Source organism: Arachis hypogaea, chromosome 15 (assembly GCF_003086295.3).
Source record: "Arachis hypogaea cultivar Tifrunner chromosome 15, arahy.Tifrunner.gnm2.J5K5, whole genome shotgun sequence".
Classification (NCBI taxonomy): domain Eukaryota; kingdom Viridiplantae; phylum Streptophyta; class Magnoliopsida; order Fabales; family Fabaceae; genus Arachis; species Arachis hypogaea.
In genome coordinates this window covers 111,805,784-111,822,848 of record NC_092050.1, presented here as the reverse complement: position 1 = coordinate 111,822,848, position 17,065 = coordinate 111,805,784, and the positions used below count along the sequence as shown (strand labels likewise).

The 17,065-nt window shown below is 35.0% G+C and overlaps 1 long non-coding RNA gene and 1 other non-coding gene across 2 annotated transcripts; both read right to left on the bottom strand.

Annotated features, from left to right (window-relative positions):
• Nucleotides 1-3,740: 3,740 nt before the first annotated feature.
• LOC140178958 (uncharacterized) lies at nucleotides 3,741-7,798 on the bottom strand. Its single transcript, XR_011872149.1, has 2 exons — nucleotides 6,768-7,798; nucleotides 3,741-3,951 (listed from the first exon to the last, which is right to left on the bottom strand). It is a non-coding gene; the product is annotated as an uncharacterized lncRNA (long non-coding RNA).
• Nucleotides 7,799-16,258: 8,460 nt separating this feature from the next.
• Nucleotides 16,259-16,366, bottom strand: LOC112753204 (small nucleolar RNA R71). Its single transcript, XR_003177598.1, has one exon. It is a non-coding gene; the product is annotated as a small nucleolar RNA R71 (small nucleolar RNA).
• Between the last annotated feature and the right edge of the window lie 699 nt (nucleotides 16,367-17,065).

The following is a 17,065-nucleotide window of genomic DNA, read 5'->3' as shown; positions in this document are numbered from 1 at the left end:
TAAATTGCATGGAAAGTAAAGGGAATGGGCAATTTGCATGAAATTAAAGAGAACTGAAATTCAAAGTGCTGAATCTTAAAGAGCAAGAAATTAAATGGCCGAAACTTAGAACGCAAGAAATGTAAATTGCAGAATCTTGAAGTGCAAGAAATGTAAATGGCTTGAATTGTAAAGGGAATTGGGAATTGGATTTGCAGAAATTAAACAAGGAAAAGTAAAATTCAACAAACAGAAGAGTAGAAGATAACTTGAATTGAATCAGATCTAAAACGGAATTGTAAATGGGCTTGAAAAGCATTAAACAGAGAATCGAAAATGGGAATCCAGATCTCAGGACTCAAGAGACTAGATAACCAAGTCTAGATCTCAATGCCTTCCTAGATCCAACAAGAGCAATTGCAAAGGAAATGTAAATTGTAGAGAAAGTAGAAGAAGAAGCAATTATCAGAAATTGAAATTCAATTGTGCAGTAAAATTAAACAAGATCCCAAGGTGAGATTGAAACAGAATTTCTTCAATTCTCCACCCAAGATCCGAAGCAAGAAAAGTAAAGAGTATTCAAGCAAGAACAAGGAAGAAGAGAGATCAATTCTCCTCCCCGAATTCTCTTGAATTAAAACAACAATGCTAAATGTAAAGTTGAGCTCTCTACTAAGTGCACTCAATCCAAACCGAAAAGAAAAGCTCCCGAAAAACTTAAATCCTATGCTATTTATACACTTTCTTCAAATGGTCTTCAAGCCTTCAATTGGGCCTTTGCTCTTGATGGAATTGGGTTGATAGAGGCCTTGGTTGATTGCTCTTGGAGTTTGGAGAAGAACCGAAGTGAACCGGGTTTGGAATCATGTAAGCTTGAGTAAAAGTTTGAGTAAAAGTTTGAGGCAAACTTTTACTCAAACTTTTCATATCAGCCACCCCATCCTTGCTGCTACCAACGTTTGAGCCAAAGTTTGGGGTCAAACTTTTGCTCAAACGTTGGCTCCCCCTTGCACACTCATGGCGCCAACGTTTGCCAAAAAGTTTGAGGCAAACGTTGGCGCAAACTTTTGCTCTCCAGGGTGTGTTGTTCATGGCGCCAACGTTTGCCAAAAAGTTTGAGGCAAACGTTGGCGCAAACTTTTGCTCTCCAGGGTGTTGATTTGTGATGCCAACGTTTGCCAAAAAGTTTGAGGCAAACGTTGGCTCAAGCTTTTCTCCCAAAAGTTTGCCAAAAAGTTTGAGGCAAAATTTTGCTCAAGCTTTTTGCCCAAAAGTTTGTGCAAAAGTTTGAGGCAAACTTTTGGTCAAGCTTTTTGCTCCCTGGTTCGTTTTCACTTATTCCAAAAGTTTGAGCTAAAGTTTGAGGCAAACTTTTGCTCAAACTTTTTGTCCTCTCTTCCTCCTAGCCATTCCTTCTTGCATCAACCTTTCTCCAAGCTTTCTTCACCTATCATTAATCAACCAAACACATCAAAGCTATGCTCAAAATCATGAGTTTGTCATTCTTTCATAATATGTGGCAATTATAGCATAAATCCTCATGAAATTGCATTAATTCATCTATGGTTGATTAAATCAAAGGAAGCATGAAAATCTACCCAATTGGCTTGCTTATGGCTCAAGAAAGTGCATAAATCAATTGAAAACAAAAGAAAAAGGCTAGTGAAACTAGGCTAAGATGACTTGTCATCAGGAGCAACCCGTCTACTTACACATTTTAGCATGCACCGAGGATGGTGCAATCTTTAAGTGTGGGGAGGTCGATACTGACTTCCGTGGGTTAGTTATTTCCTTCTCAACACCAATGTCTTATTTTCTTTATTAGTTCATTGTTGCATTTACATGTTTGATTACATATTTTCTTGATTTTGTGCATATTTTATAACTACTTGGTTAAAGTAATGAGTTTCTTTTCAAGACTTTATAGTATTTCACTAATTTAAATTAAAATTTTTGTGTTAAAACTTGTTTGAAGATTGTAAATTGGAACATGGTTTAAAGCTAAGAACACACAACCCGTGAGATTTGAGCTTAATTACATGGTTACATTATTTAACCATAATATTTTATTCTTGTGTGTTTTCTTCTCTATGATTCCAATCTTTTCTTTGTTTCATTCTATATGTCCATTATTTAGTGTATTTACATGTTTGCATATGATTGAGGCCATTATTTGTCATTAACTCACTTATCCCAAATAGCCTACCCTTTTATGTCACCCTTGTTAGCCACCTTGAGCCTCTTAATCCCCTTTTGTTCTATATTTTGCTACATCACTAGCCTTAAGTAGAAAAATAAATTAAATATCCCCAAATTGAATCTTTGGTTAGCTTAAGATAGAGATTGTGTATCAACTAAGTGTGGGGAACCGTGGGAACTTGGATGACAAGATATTTGGAATTTGGGTACATACTCATGTGAACTTAGAAAAATTAAAAATCCATGTGCATTGACAATGTTATGTTTATTTTTATGCTAAAAAAAGAGAGAAAAAAATCCAAAAAAATTCAATAATTAAGTAAATAAATAAGGAGACAAAATTACCCCAATATTAAGTTTAATAAAAGATCAATGCATATGTGATAAAATTAAAGAAAAGTTGATACATGAGTATGTGAAATATACAAAAGTGGGAATTTTGGGTAGCCAGGCATGATTTTAGAGTTATAGTATGTGTGTATGTTAGGTGAAAGCTTAGGTTAATTAAAGATTCATATTTCATCTCACTTGGCCATACATATATCCTCACCCTTACCTTGGCCCCATTACAACCTTGAAAAAACCTCATGATGTTTGCATTGGTATACTAAATATTTGTTGATTGGTTAGATGAAGAACAAAGTTTAGAAAGCATGACTAGAGAAGAGTAGAGAGATTAACCCTAGACACTTGAGAGTTAGAGTGATATACACCATCAGTGAGGGTTCAATGCTTGATTCTATGTTCCCTGCTTTCATGAGCTGTCTTCTTACAAGTTTACTTGTCTTTTATTGTATGATTTGAATTAGTGGAATTTGATTTATATTTGTCTTGGAGAACTTGTTTTCTTTTAACCAAGTATATAGAAACATCTTAGCATATATAGTTGCATTCATATACATAGGTTGTATTTCATACATTTTACCATTCCTCTTCACTCCTTTATAGTTTCTCTTGAGCTTAGCATGAGGACATGCTAATGTTTAAGTGTGGGGAGGTTGATAAACCCCTATTTTATGATGTATTTTGTGGTCAATTGAGTGTTTTTATCAATCCTTCACCCACTTATTCATGTAAATTGCATGGTTTTACTATTCCTTCCTTATTTTATCATATATGTGAAAACATGTTTCCTATGCTTTAAAAATATTAAATTTAATTATCCTTTATTACCATTCGATACCGTGATTTGTGTGTTAAGTATTTTCAGGCTTCCTAGGGTAGGAATGGCTTAGAGGACGGAAAGAAAACATACAAAAATGGAAGGAAAGCACAAAAATGGAGTTTTGAAGAAAAGGCAGCGACGCGAACGCATAGACGATGCGGACGCGTGCCTAGTGCAAAATGGCAGCGACACGTACGTGTGGACGACACGGACACGTACTGTAACGACCCAACTTCCAATACGTCATGATCGTACCAAAAGTAAGGTGTTACTGACCTATTTTTCTTATTAACTATTTACTATTAAGCCTTTAGTTCGATATCGCGATTCAATTTTAGTAAAAATACCAGAGATTTTTGTATTTATTAATTAAAATCATACAGCAAACATCACCAAGTAATAATAATCACATAATTATTAATAATAGTAATATTATACAAAAGAATTTAAATAAAATTCAGGTACAACTCCTATCCCTCTGCATAAAATAAAACCTTAAGCAGTAAGGGCAAGGGAATTCTATGAAAGAAACTCAAGTCATAAACTTAACTCGTAAGTAAATTCTAGAATCGCCCGCAGCGTCAAACTGAATCTTCGTACCTGTGTCACTGAAAGGGTGGAAGATTTTCGGGTGAGAACAAACCACACGTTCTCAGTTGGGAATGGGAATGCCGTAAAAGTAATGATTAACATGCAAATAATTAACTTTGCTTAATAAACCATCTTTGTTAAATCCCTTGAAATACTTTTTAATCTTACTTTAGATAAATAATTGCTTTATTTAAATCTCTAAACCCAAAACAGATCTCAATCGTAAAACTTGTCATATTAAATATCTTTCAGCCACATAATTGAATCTCAGTCACAATTAATTCTCAGTCACAACAAACAGTTATTAATCAGTTCTATATATTCACATACTACTAGCACAAGTAAGAAACTCAATTCAACAGACAAACAAATCACAATAAAACAAACAACACAATCGCAGAGAAGTAATACAAGCAAACACAACCAAAAGCAAATGCACAACCAATATGATGCATGTCTGTCCTAAGCAGGCCATGAGCTCACGTGTCGGTTTACACCCTGCAGCCCGACATTACCTAGGAACAAGTCCTAGATATGGCTTCCCTTTGTGTCCTTAGTGCATATGTGTCGGTGGTAAGAATACCACTCCTTCGTGACTACCGGCAGTCGGCGCGAAGCCCGACCCCATTATATACGCACAAGGGGAAACAATGATCCTCCATTCGTGGGCGTCCCCAAGATCAATTCACAAACAAAACAGAGATCTTCAGTTCGTGGGTTATACCCGAGATCAATACACAATAACATAGTGATCTTCAGTTTGTGGGTTATACCCGAGATCAACATACAACAATTCATGGGTTATTCCCGTAATCAATGATTATCAGTCCGTGGGTTTTCCCCGCATATAAAACAAATAACAATCTATAGGTTTCCCCGAGATCAATGATCATTCAGTTCGTGGGTACTTCCCGATTTTAACCAATTATCAATTCGTGGGCTTTTCCCCGTAGTTAAACAACTAACAGTTCGTGGGGTTTTTCCGCCTTTTATCACTTTTCATTATCCTTTCTAAAACGCAACAATCCACATATCAATTCGTCATTCTCTTTTTCCCTTTGAGTTCTTAACATTTTTCTTTAAACCTTTCTTAACTTTCTCAGGCATTTATCCATAAAATTCTTAACCATCAAGCCGGTCATAATCTCTACTTTAGCAATCTTGACTCAAGCCAACTTTAAAACTATTTTTCAGTTTAGTCCTCTATCAAAAGACTCAAGAAAATCATTTATTTTAATTTCATTAAACACCTTTCAAAACATAACCTTTCATTAGAAGTAATCAAATAAAACTTAAATAATCATTTTTCAAATCCAAATCTTCTAAAATAACTTCTCAAATAAAACCTCAAATTTTATAAAATTTCGGCAGCACCTCCCCTAAAACTCGGACTTAGCCACCCTTACGGGCTCCCTCTTTCTCCACAAATCACCAGTCCTTTTCCCAACAATTTTCAAACAGATAATTCTCAATCAATCAGACATTCACAATTCATAATATTTAACAAATCAATCATACTCCACAATTTCTGCTAATCCATCAATCCAATCTCACCATTTCATATTTACTTTTCACTTATCATAAAATCCTTTCAAAATTAAACACAATCAATTCTCCATCCATTTATCAGCAACTTCCATAACAGATTCTCAATAATCATCTCATCATAATTCAGTTTAAGAACTAACATCCTTTCATCAATTAAAATCAGAATTTCACCCAGTCATCATTTTTTCTAAAAGTAAACCAGTCTAACTTTAAAAACTCAACTAATCTCCCAAACCAATCTTCAATCAGTCCAACCAAATCCACTACCATTACAATATATCAAATAACCAGCACATCATTCAATTCAACATAAATCCATCCAAGAACAGAATTTCAGTCAATTTGCAACCATCAGGCAAACCAGCCTATAACAACCAGCTCAACATAATCAAATAACAAGATTCTCAGTAATTCCAAACAATCAGAAAATCGGTAACAGTTACAACCTCAAATCAAAATCAATATCATCAATTAATCACTTACAACCATGAAACCGGCCACAATCACAGCCAAGTCAGAATCAATAAATCATGACACAGAAAATTAGTCTAACCATTATAAAATTATTTATATACTCTTAAAATTTACTATGTTATTTCAGAAAATCAGGTTCTCAAGACAGTTTAATCCTTTAAGTTCTAATCCTTCAATAACCATCAAAATGAATTTCAGCCAGTCACAAGTCAAATTCACAGCCATTCATATATATCAGATAACTAAAATCAACAGCAAGCACTTATTCTCAATTATTAGAATATAGCCACATCTCAACCAATTTAGCATAATCACCTAAAATCAGAATTTTCAACAATTACATCAAAATCAGAATCTCAACCAATTCATCGCAGAATCAATAATTCAGTCACATTTCACAACCGCATCTAATTTCAATTATAATTCAAAGTAACCACAACCCCATTTCAACCAATTCAGCAATATCGCATAAAATCAGAATTGTCAACAAATTCATTAAAATCAGAAAACCAATATCAGTCATAGCATTGACCAATTACAATTCAAACCCAATTCATCAATCATCAACATGTCAGTTTTTCTCAATAAGTAACTCAACATATTTTCAATTCAGTAAGTAACACAAGCGTAATCACCATCCACTACCATATTTAATTCAAATCAAAACTCAGAAAAATTGCAATAGCTAACCATTCTCAAACACATTTCAAGTCATTCATGTAAATTAAGAAGTCCTTAACTATTATTAACCATTTGCACTTATCTAATTAACTTTTTAGGCATTCTAAATTAAAAACGTTAAATCCCCAACCTCAGTTAGTCGAAATTGCAGAGTCTAAACGCGACAACCAAGTATTTCGAAGCCACCTGCAGCAGTGGCAATTTTAGCATCTCCGATTGACGGCAGCAGCACTCTGTCAGGTTCTGACATCCGTTCTGTCCCCTTGGCAGGAAACACAGTGTTCTTGGGCAGCTTCAATAACAATTTCCAGCACTCATTTTATTTCCTGGGTAGCAACCATGGTGGTTTTGAGCAACTCCAGTGATGGTGGAAGGCCTCAGCAGTGGCCAAACAGCAAAGTTGGTTCCTACAGCAGTAGTGACAGTTGCAGTAGTACAAGGAATCCGCATTTGACGAACTCAAGGCAGAAACAACTCAAGGCAGTGGACGTTGAATATGATTAGAATGGCAACAGGGCAGTAACAACTCACCCCGTTAGTGGTTCTAATTGCAGCAACTCCAAATCGACGCTGGCGGCGGCTTCCTTCGATGGTGACCAGGAAACACGATAGTGACGGCTTGGTGAGAGGTGGCAGCGGTGGAGCATGACGACAGCGGCAATGGCTTTGTGGTGAGGTTATCCCTTCGCGCGCTCTCTCTCTGGTGGCGGCTGGGATGGTGGACTCTACCCACGACGACGGCGACACTCTCTTCCACAAATCTTGGCAGCAGCGGCGATGGAAGGGCAGCGTTGCTTCCTCTTCTCCCTCGCGAACTCCTCTCTCTCCCTCTCCTCTGTTCGCAGTTCAAGGCGGTGGCAGAAGCTTTATCAATGGCGACGCAGCAGCATGGTGACAGATCGGCGGCGCGACACGGAAGCTCCTGGTTCGCGTTCCTCTCTGCAGCCTCCACGGAGCAGCGATGTGAGCGACGGCGGCGGCACAAAAATGGCAGCGACGCATGGCTCGATGGCTGGGCACGGTAGCGGCAGCAGCTCCTCCATCTTCTGTTTCTCTCTTGTTTTGTGTGTGTGTATATTGAGGAATGAAGCTGAAGTTGAACGAAGGGGAAACGGCGCTGGGGTGTGGGGTTAGTGGGTTAGGGTTTCTCAATTTGGGAAATTAGGGTTTCTGAGTTTGATTTGGGAATTTAGGAATTAGGGATTTTATAAAGTAATATGGATAGATATGAATAGATATTTTGATAAAATTGAAGGGTAGAGTTATTTTAAAATCAAATATACTTTATTAAAAATATTTAGGAACATTATTTATCAACATATTGCTAAGTTCAATCAATTATTTCTAATATAAATTATAAAATGAACATATTAATCACATTTTTATAAAATATAGTTTTAAACTCAATATTAATTATTCAAATCAAATGGTATAATTTTTCATTATTTTTCTATCACCGGAACATTAATTTCAAATTGTAAAATAACTAATAATAAAAATTGTACAAAAATATTAATTGACTTAAACTTAAAGTATTTATAAATATGAATCTAATCATTTTTAATAAAATCATTTTCTAGGAGTTCAAATTAATAACATAATTCATTTAAAATAGAATTTATTTAAATTAAATTATACAATTCTTCTATTTTTTTTCAATTATCAAAATTATGATTTCAATTATACCAAATATCCAATAAAGATTATATAAAAATTCTAATTAATTTAAACTCTAATTATCTTGAAAATGTATTTAATTACTTTTAGTAAAATAATTTTTTTAAAATAAAGTTATCAACAAATATAATAAATCACAAATGACTAATTATTTAATTTTCAAAAACTAGGGTTGTTACATTCTACCCACCTTAGAAAAATTTTCGCCCTCGGAAATTGCTAGAATAAAATAAGTTCAAACTGAAATCAAAGAAAGCAGAATATATGGACAAAAGTATAGGCAATGTCAAGGATGAATATTCAAAGAGTTAAGTAAGCAATCAGATTCATAGGCAAGCAAAGATATACAAGAATGACAAGGTATGGTTGGGAAACAATCAAATCACATTCTAAGGAGGAAATTCAAACCAGAGAATTCCAATGAAAGCAACGAAGAAAAGAATGGCACGAGTTCATGTGGCACGAATATAGATTATACGTTGAATCGAAACTAACTTCCTAACTTCTAACGCTCCCAAACCCCGTGAATCGCATTACCTATTCTTCTATTTCGTCTATGATAACCCATTAGTATTCCCATATACATAAATCATTAGTATTAAGTTGGCCAGACCTAATACCATGAAGTATGAAATGGTAAACTAACAACGTTAATCATCAGACAGTCGTGCATATAAAACACAAACTCTTGTTATCAGAACAAGTCACAAAGCATGACAGACACTCAGAGTATGCAATGAAGCATAGTCAGTCCATTCCCAAGGCTCTAACAGGAACGAACTGCTCTGATACCATAATGTAACAACCCAACTTCCAATACGTCATGATCGTACCAAAAGTAAGGCGTTACTGACCTGTTTTCCTTATTAACTATTTACTATTAAGCCTTTAGTTCGATATCGCGATTCAATTTTAGTAAAAATACCAGAAATTTTTGTTTTTATTAATTAAAATCATACAGCAAACATCACCAAGTAATAATAATCACATAATTATTAATAATAGTAATATTATACAAAAGAATTTAAATAAAATTCAGGTACAACTCCTATCCCTCTGCATAAAATAAAACCTTAAGCAGTAAGGGCGAGGGAATTCTATGAAAGAAACTCAAGTCATAAACTTAACTCGTAAATAAATTCTAGAATCGCCCGCAGCTTCAAACTGAATCTTCGTAACTGTGTCACTGAAAGGGTGGAAGATTTTGGGGTGAGAACAAACCACACGTTCTCAGTAGGGAATGGGAATGCCGTAAAAGTAATGATTAACATGCAAATAATTAACTTTGCTTAATAAACCATCTTTGTTAAATCCCTTGAAATACTTTTTAATCTTACTTTAGATAAATAATCACTTTCTTTAAATCTCTAAACCTAAAACAGATCTCAATCGGAAAACTTGTCATATTAAATATCTTTCAGCCACATAATTGAATCTCAGTCACAATTGATTCTCAGTCACAACAAACAGTTATTAATCAGTTCTATATATTCACAGACTACTAGCACAAGTAAGAAACTCAATTCAACAGACAATCAAATCACAATAAAACAAACAACACAATCGTAGAGAAGTAATACAAGCAAACACAACCAAAAGCAAATGCACAACCAATATGATGCATGTCTGTCCTAAGCAGGCCATGAGCTCACGTGTTGGTTTACACCCTACAGCCCGACATTACCTAGGAACAAGTCCCAGATATGGCTTCCCTTTGTGTCCTTAGTGCATATGTGTCGGTGGTAAGAATACCACTCCTTCGTGACTACCGGCAGTCGGCGCGAAGCCCGACCCCATTATATACGCACAAGGGGAAACAATGATCCTCCATACGTGGGCGTCCCCAAGATCAATTCACAAACAAAACAGAGATCTTCAGTTCGTGGGTTATACCCGAGATCAATACACAATAACATAGTGATCTTCAGTTTGTGGGTTATACCCGAGATCAACATACAACAATTCATGGGTTATTCCCGTAATCAATGATTATCAGTCCGTGGGTTTTCCCCGCATATAAAACAAATAACAATCTATAGGTTTCCCCGAGATCAATGATCATTCAGTTCGTGGGTACTTCCCGATTTTAACCAATTATCAATTCGTGGGCTTTTCCCCGTAGTTAAACAACTAACAGTTCGTGGGGTTTTTCCGCCTTTTATCACTTTTCATTATCCTTTCTAAAACGCAACAATCCACATATCAATTCGTCATTCTCTTTTTCCCTTTGAGTTCTTAACATTTTTCTTTAAACCTTTCTTAACTTTCTCAGGCATTTATCCATAAAAATCTTAACCATCAAGCCGGTCATAATCTCTACTTTAGCAATCTTGACTCAAGCCAACTTTAAAACTATTTTTCAGTTTAGTCCTCTATCAAAAGACTCAAGAAAATCATTTATTTTAATTTCATTAAACACCTTTCAAAACATAACCTTTCATTAGAAGTAATCAAATAAAACTTAAATAATCATTTTTCAAATCCAAATCTTCTAAAATAACTTCTCAAATAAAACCTCAAATTTTATAAAATTTCGGCAGCACCTCCCCTAAAACTCGGACTTAGCCACCCTTACGGGTTCCCTCTTTCTCCACAAATCACCAGTCCTTTTCCCAACAATTTTCAAACAGATAATTCTCAATCAATCAGACATTCACAATTCATAATATTTAACAAATCAATCATACTCCACAATTTCTGCTAATCCATCAATCCAATCTCACCATTTCATATTTACTTTTCACTTATCATAAAATCCTTTCAAAATTAAACACAATCAATTCTCCATCCATTTATCAGCAACTTCCATAACAGATTCTCAATAATCATCTCATCATAATTCAGTTTAAGAACTAACATCCTTTCATCAATTAAAATCAGAATTTCACCCAGTCATCATTTTTTCTAAAAGTAAACCAGTCTAACTTTAAAAACTCAACTAATCTCCCAAACCAATCTTCAATCAGTCCAACCAAATCCACTACCATTACAATATATCAAATAACCAGCACATCATTCAATTCAACATAAATCCATCCAAGAACAGAATTTTAGTCAATTTGCAACCATCAGGCAAACTAGCCTATAACAACCAGCTCAACATAATCAAATAACAAGATTCTCAGTAATTCCAAACAATCAGAAAATCGGTAACAGTTACAGCCTCAAATCAAAATCAATATCATCAATTAATCACTTACAACCATGAAACCGGCCACAATCACAGCCAAGTCAGAATCAATAAATCATGACACAGAAAATTAGTCTAACCATTATAAAATTATTTATATACTCTTAAAATTTACTATGTTATTTCAGAAAATCAGGTTCTCAAGACAGTTTAATCCTTTAAGTTCTAATCCTTCAATAACCATCAAAATGAATTTCAGCCAGTCACAAGTCAAATTCACAGCCATTCATATATATATCAGATAACTAAAATCAACAGCAAGCACTTATTCTCAATAATTAGAATATAGCCACATCTCAACCAATTTAGCATAATCACCTAAAATCAGAATTTTCAACAATTACATCAAAATCAGAATCTCAACCAATTCATCGCAGAATCAATAATTCAGTCACATTTCACAACCGCATTGATGAGCGGATAATTTATACGCTTTTTGGCATTGTTTTTAGTATATTTTTAGTAGGATCTAGTTACTTTTAGGGATATTTTTAATAGATTTTGTGTTAAATTCACATTTCTGGACTTTACTATGAGTTTGTGTGTTTTTCTGTGATTTCAGGTATTTTCTGGCTGAAATTGAGGGACTTGAGCAGAAATCAGATTTAGAGGTTGAAAAAGGACTGCTGATGCTGTTGGATTCTGACCTCCCTGCACTCAAATTGGATTTTCTGGAGCTACAGAACTTGAAATGGCGCGCTTTTAATTGCGTTGGAAAGTAGACATCCAGGGCATTCTATCAATATATAATAGTCCATACTTTGGCCAAGAATTGATGACGTAAACTGGCGTTCAACGCCAGCCTTCTACCCAAATCTGGCGTCCAGCGCCAAAAAAGGAGCCAAAACCAGAGTTGAACGCCCAAACTGGCACAAAAGCTGGCGTTCAACTCCACAAATAACCTCTGCACGTGGAACACTTAAGCTCAGCCCAAACACACACCAAGTGGGCCCCGGAAGTGGATTTATACATCAATTACTTACTCATGTAAACCCTAGTAGCTAGTTTATTATAAATAGGACCTCTTACTATTGTATTTGACATCTTGGGACGTCTGGTTCTTAGATCAGAGGGGCTGGCCATCTCGGCCATGCCTGGACCTTCACTTATGTATTTTCATACGGTAGAGTTTCTACACTCCATAGATTAAGGTGTGGAGCTCTGCTGTTCCTCAAAGATTAATGCAAAGTACTACTGTTTTCTATTCAATTCTTCTTATTTCGCTTCTAAGATATCCATTCGCACCCAAGAATGTGATGAAGGTGATGATTATGTGTGACGCTCATCATCCTTCTCCCTTATGAACGCGTGCCTGACAAACACTTCTGTTCTACATGAATTAAGCTAGAATGAGTATCTCTTAGATCTCCTAACCAGAATCTTCGTGGCGTAAGCTAGAATGATGGCGGCATTCAAGAGAATCCGGAAAGTCTAAACCTTGTCTGTGGTATTCCGAGTAGGATTCAATGATTGAATGACTGTGACGAGCTCCTAACTCGCGATTGCAGGGCGTTAGTGACAGACGCAAAAGGATAGTAAATCCTATTCCAGCATGATCGAGAACCGGCAGATGAATAGCCGTGCCGTGACAGGGTGCGTGAGCATATTATTCACTAAGAGGATAAGATGAAGCCATTGGCAAGGGTGATGCCTCCAGACGATTAGCCGTGCCGTGACAGGGCATTGGATCATTTTCCCGAGAGATGACCGAAAGTAGCCATTGACAGTGGTGATGTATCACATAAAGCCAGCCATGGAAAGGAGTAAGACTGATTGGATGAAGATAGCAGGAAAGCAGAGGTTCAGAGGAACGAAAAGCATCTCCATTCGCATATCTGAAATTCCTACCAATGATTTACATAAGTATCTCTATCCCTATTTTATTAATTAATATTCGAAAACCACATAACTGTTTTATATCTGCCTGACTGAGATTTACAAGGTGACCATAGCTTGCTTCAAGCCAACAATCTCTGTGGGATCGACCCTTACTCGCGTAAGGTTTATTACTTGGACGACCCAGTACACTTGCTGGTTAGTTGAACGGAGTTGTGTCCACACATAGTAAAGAGCCATAATAATGATTCCATACAATAACAAAGAGTACTACATTAATGTGATCACAATTTCGTCCACCAAGTTTTTGGCGCCGTTGCCGGGGATTGTTCGAGTTTGGACAACTGACGGTTCATCTTGTTGCTCAGATTAGGTAATTTTCTTTTTGTCTTGTTTTCAAAAAAATTTTTCAAAAATCTTTCAAAAATTCTTCCTTTGTTTTCGAAAAAAAAAATTTTAAAAATAAAAATATTTTCAAAAATATATTTTCCTTTCAGAATTTTTAAGAATGAATTCTAGTGTTTCATGAAGCATGTTGAAGCCTGGCTGGCTGTAAAGCCATGTCTCAATCCTTATACTCAAGAGAAGAGCTTCTTTATCTTTCTTAGCCAATTGGCTATTGAATGTAAGGAATGTCAGGCGTGTCATGTCTGAGTTACATACTAAAGCTTGGCTGGCTATTAAGCCATGCCTGACCCTTTGATTGGAGCTTTAAGACTAACATGGCAAGATTCCTGGAATTCATATAAAAAATTTTGGAATCCTTATTTTCTTTTTCAAAAGAATTTTTCGAAAAATATAAAATAAAAATCCAAAAAATTTAGAAAATCATAAAAATCAAAAATATTTTTGTGTTTCTTGTTTGAGTCTTGAGTCATATCATAAGTTTGGTGTCACTTGCATATGCATCTTGCATTTTTCGAAAATTCTCATGCATTCATGGTGTTCTTCATGATCTTCAAGTTGTTCTTGGTAAGTCTTCTTGTTTGATCTTGATGATTTTTTGTTTTGTGTCTTTTCATGTTTTTCATATGCATTCTTGAATTCTTAGTGTCTAAGCATTAAAGAATTCTAAGTTTGGTGTCTTGCATGTTTTCTTTGCATTAAAAATTTTTCAAAATTGTGTCTATGATGTTCATCTTGACATTCATAGTGTTCTTAGTGTTCATCTTGACATTCATAGCATTCTTGCATGCTTTCATTGTTTTGATCTAAAAATTTCATGCATTACATCTTTTTTGTGTTTTTCTCTCTCATCTTAAAAAAATTCAAAAATCAAAAAAATCAAAAAAATATCTTTCCCTTTTTCTCTCATCAAATTCGAAAATTGAGTTGACTTTTTCAAAAATTTTTAAAATCAAGTTGTTTCTTATGAGTCAAATCAAATTTTCAAATTTGAAAATCTTATCTTTTTCAAAATCTTTTTCAAAAATCAAATCTTTTTCAAAATTCTTAGTTATTTTCGAAAATTCCAAAAATATTTTTCAAAAATCTTTTTCTCATTTTAAATCATAATTTTTGAAAATAACTTAAACAATTAATGTTTTGGTTCAAAAATTTGAAGTTTGTTACTTGCTTGTTAAGAAAGATTCAAACTTTAAGTTCTAGAATCATATCTTGTGATTTCTTATGAATCAAGTCATTAATTGTGATTTTAAAAATCAAATCTTTTTCAAAACTAATTTCAATCATATCTTTTCAAAAATATCTTCTTATCTTATCTTTTTCAAAAATATCTTTCCAAAATATCTTTTCTAACTTCCCAACTTCTTATCTTTTCAAAAATTTGTTTCAACTAACTAACTAACTTTTTGTTTGTTTCTTAACTTTTTCAAAACCTCCTAACTAACTCTCTCTCTCACTTTCGAAAATATCTTCCTTCTTTTTCAAAAAAATTATCTTTTCAAAATATCTTTTCTAACTTCCTGACTTCCTATCTTTTCAAAATTTGTTTCAACTAACTAACTAACTTTTTGTTTGTTTCTTAACTTTTTCAAAACCACCTAACTAACACTCTCTCCCTCATTTTCGAAAATATCTCTCCCCTTTTTCAAGATTTCTTTTTAATTTATTAATTATTTTAATATAAAAAAATAAAAAAAAATTTCGAAAAAAACACTAACAATTTTCAAAAAAACAATTTTCAAAAATCACTAACTCTTTTTCAAAATAATTTTCGAAAATTATTCCTCCCCCATCTCATTCTATTTATTCATTCATGTCCTAACATCTCATCTCACATTCCAATCCTCACAGTTGTGTTTCTTCCTTTACATCACATCCTTTATCTCCCCCTCTTCTTCTACTTACAAAGGGATCCCTATACTGTGGTATAAAGGATCTCTATTATTATTATCATTTTTCTGGCCATTCTTCCTTGTCATATGAGCAGGAGCAAGGATAAGAACATTCTTGTGGAAGCAGATCCAGAACCTGAAAGGACTCTGAAGAGAAAATTAAGAGAAGCTAAAATACAACAATCCAGAGATAACCTTTCAGAAATTTTCGAACAGGCAGAGGAGATGGCAGCCGAAAATAATAATAATGAAAGGAGGATGCTTGGTGACTTTACTGCACCTAATTCCAATTTACATGGAAGAAGCATCTCCATTCCTGCCATTGGAGCAAACAACTTTGAGCTGAAACCTCAATTAGTTTCTCTGATGCAGCAGAACTGCAAGTTTCATGGACTTCCATCTGAAGATCCTTTTCAGTTCTTAACTGAATTCTTGCAGATATGTGATACTGTAAAGACTAATGGAATAGATCCTGAAGTCTACAGGCTCATGCTTTTCCCTTTTGCTGTAAGAGACAGAGCTAGATTATGGTTGGATTCTCAACCCAAAGATAGCCTGAACTCTTGGGATAAGCTGGTCACGGCTTTCTTAGCCAAGTACTTTCCTCCTCAAAAGCTGAGCAAGCTTAGAGCGGATGTTCAAACCTTCAGACAGAAAGAAGGTGAATCCCTCTATGAAGCTTGGGAAAGATACAAACAGTTGACCAAAAAGTGTCCTTCTGACATGCTTTCAGAATGGACCATCCTGGATATATTCTATGATGGTTTATCTGAGCTATCAAAGATGTCACTGGACACTTCTGCAGGTGGATCCATTCACCTAAAGAAAACGCCTGCAGAAGCTCAAGAACTCATTGACATGGTTGCTAATAACCAGTTCATGTACACTTCTGAAAGGAATCCTGTGAATAATGGGACGCCTATGAAGAAGGGAGTTCTTGAGGTTGATACTCTGAATGCCATATTGGCTCAGAATAAAATATTGACTCAGCAAGTCAATATGATCTCTCAGAGTTTGCATGGAATGCAAGCTGCATCCAACAGTACTCAAGAGGCATCTTCTGAAGAAGAAGCCTATGATCCTGAGAACCCTGCAATAGCAGAGGTAAATTATTTAGGTGAACCTTATGGAAACACCTATAACTCAACATGGAGAAATCATCTAAATTTCTCATGGAAGGATCAAAAGCCCCAACAAGGCTTTAATAATGGTGGAAGAAACAGGTTTAGCAATAGCAAACCTTTTCCATCATCAACTCAGCAACAGACAGAGAACTCTGAACAAAATGCTTCTAATTTAGCAAATCTAATCTCTGATCTATCTAAGGCCACTGTAAGTTTCATGAATGAAACAAGGTCTTCCATTAGAAATCTGGAAGCACAAGTGGGCCAGCTGAGTAAAAGGATCACTGAAATCCCTCCTAGTACT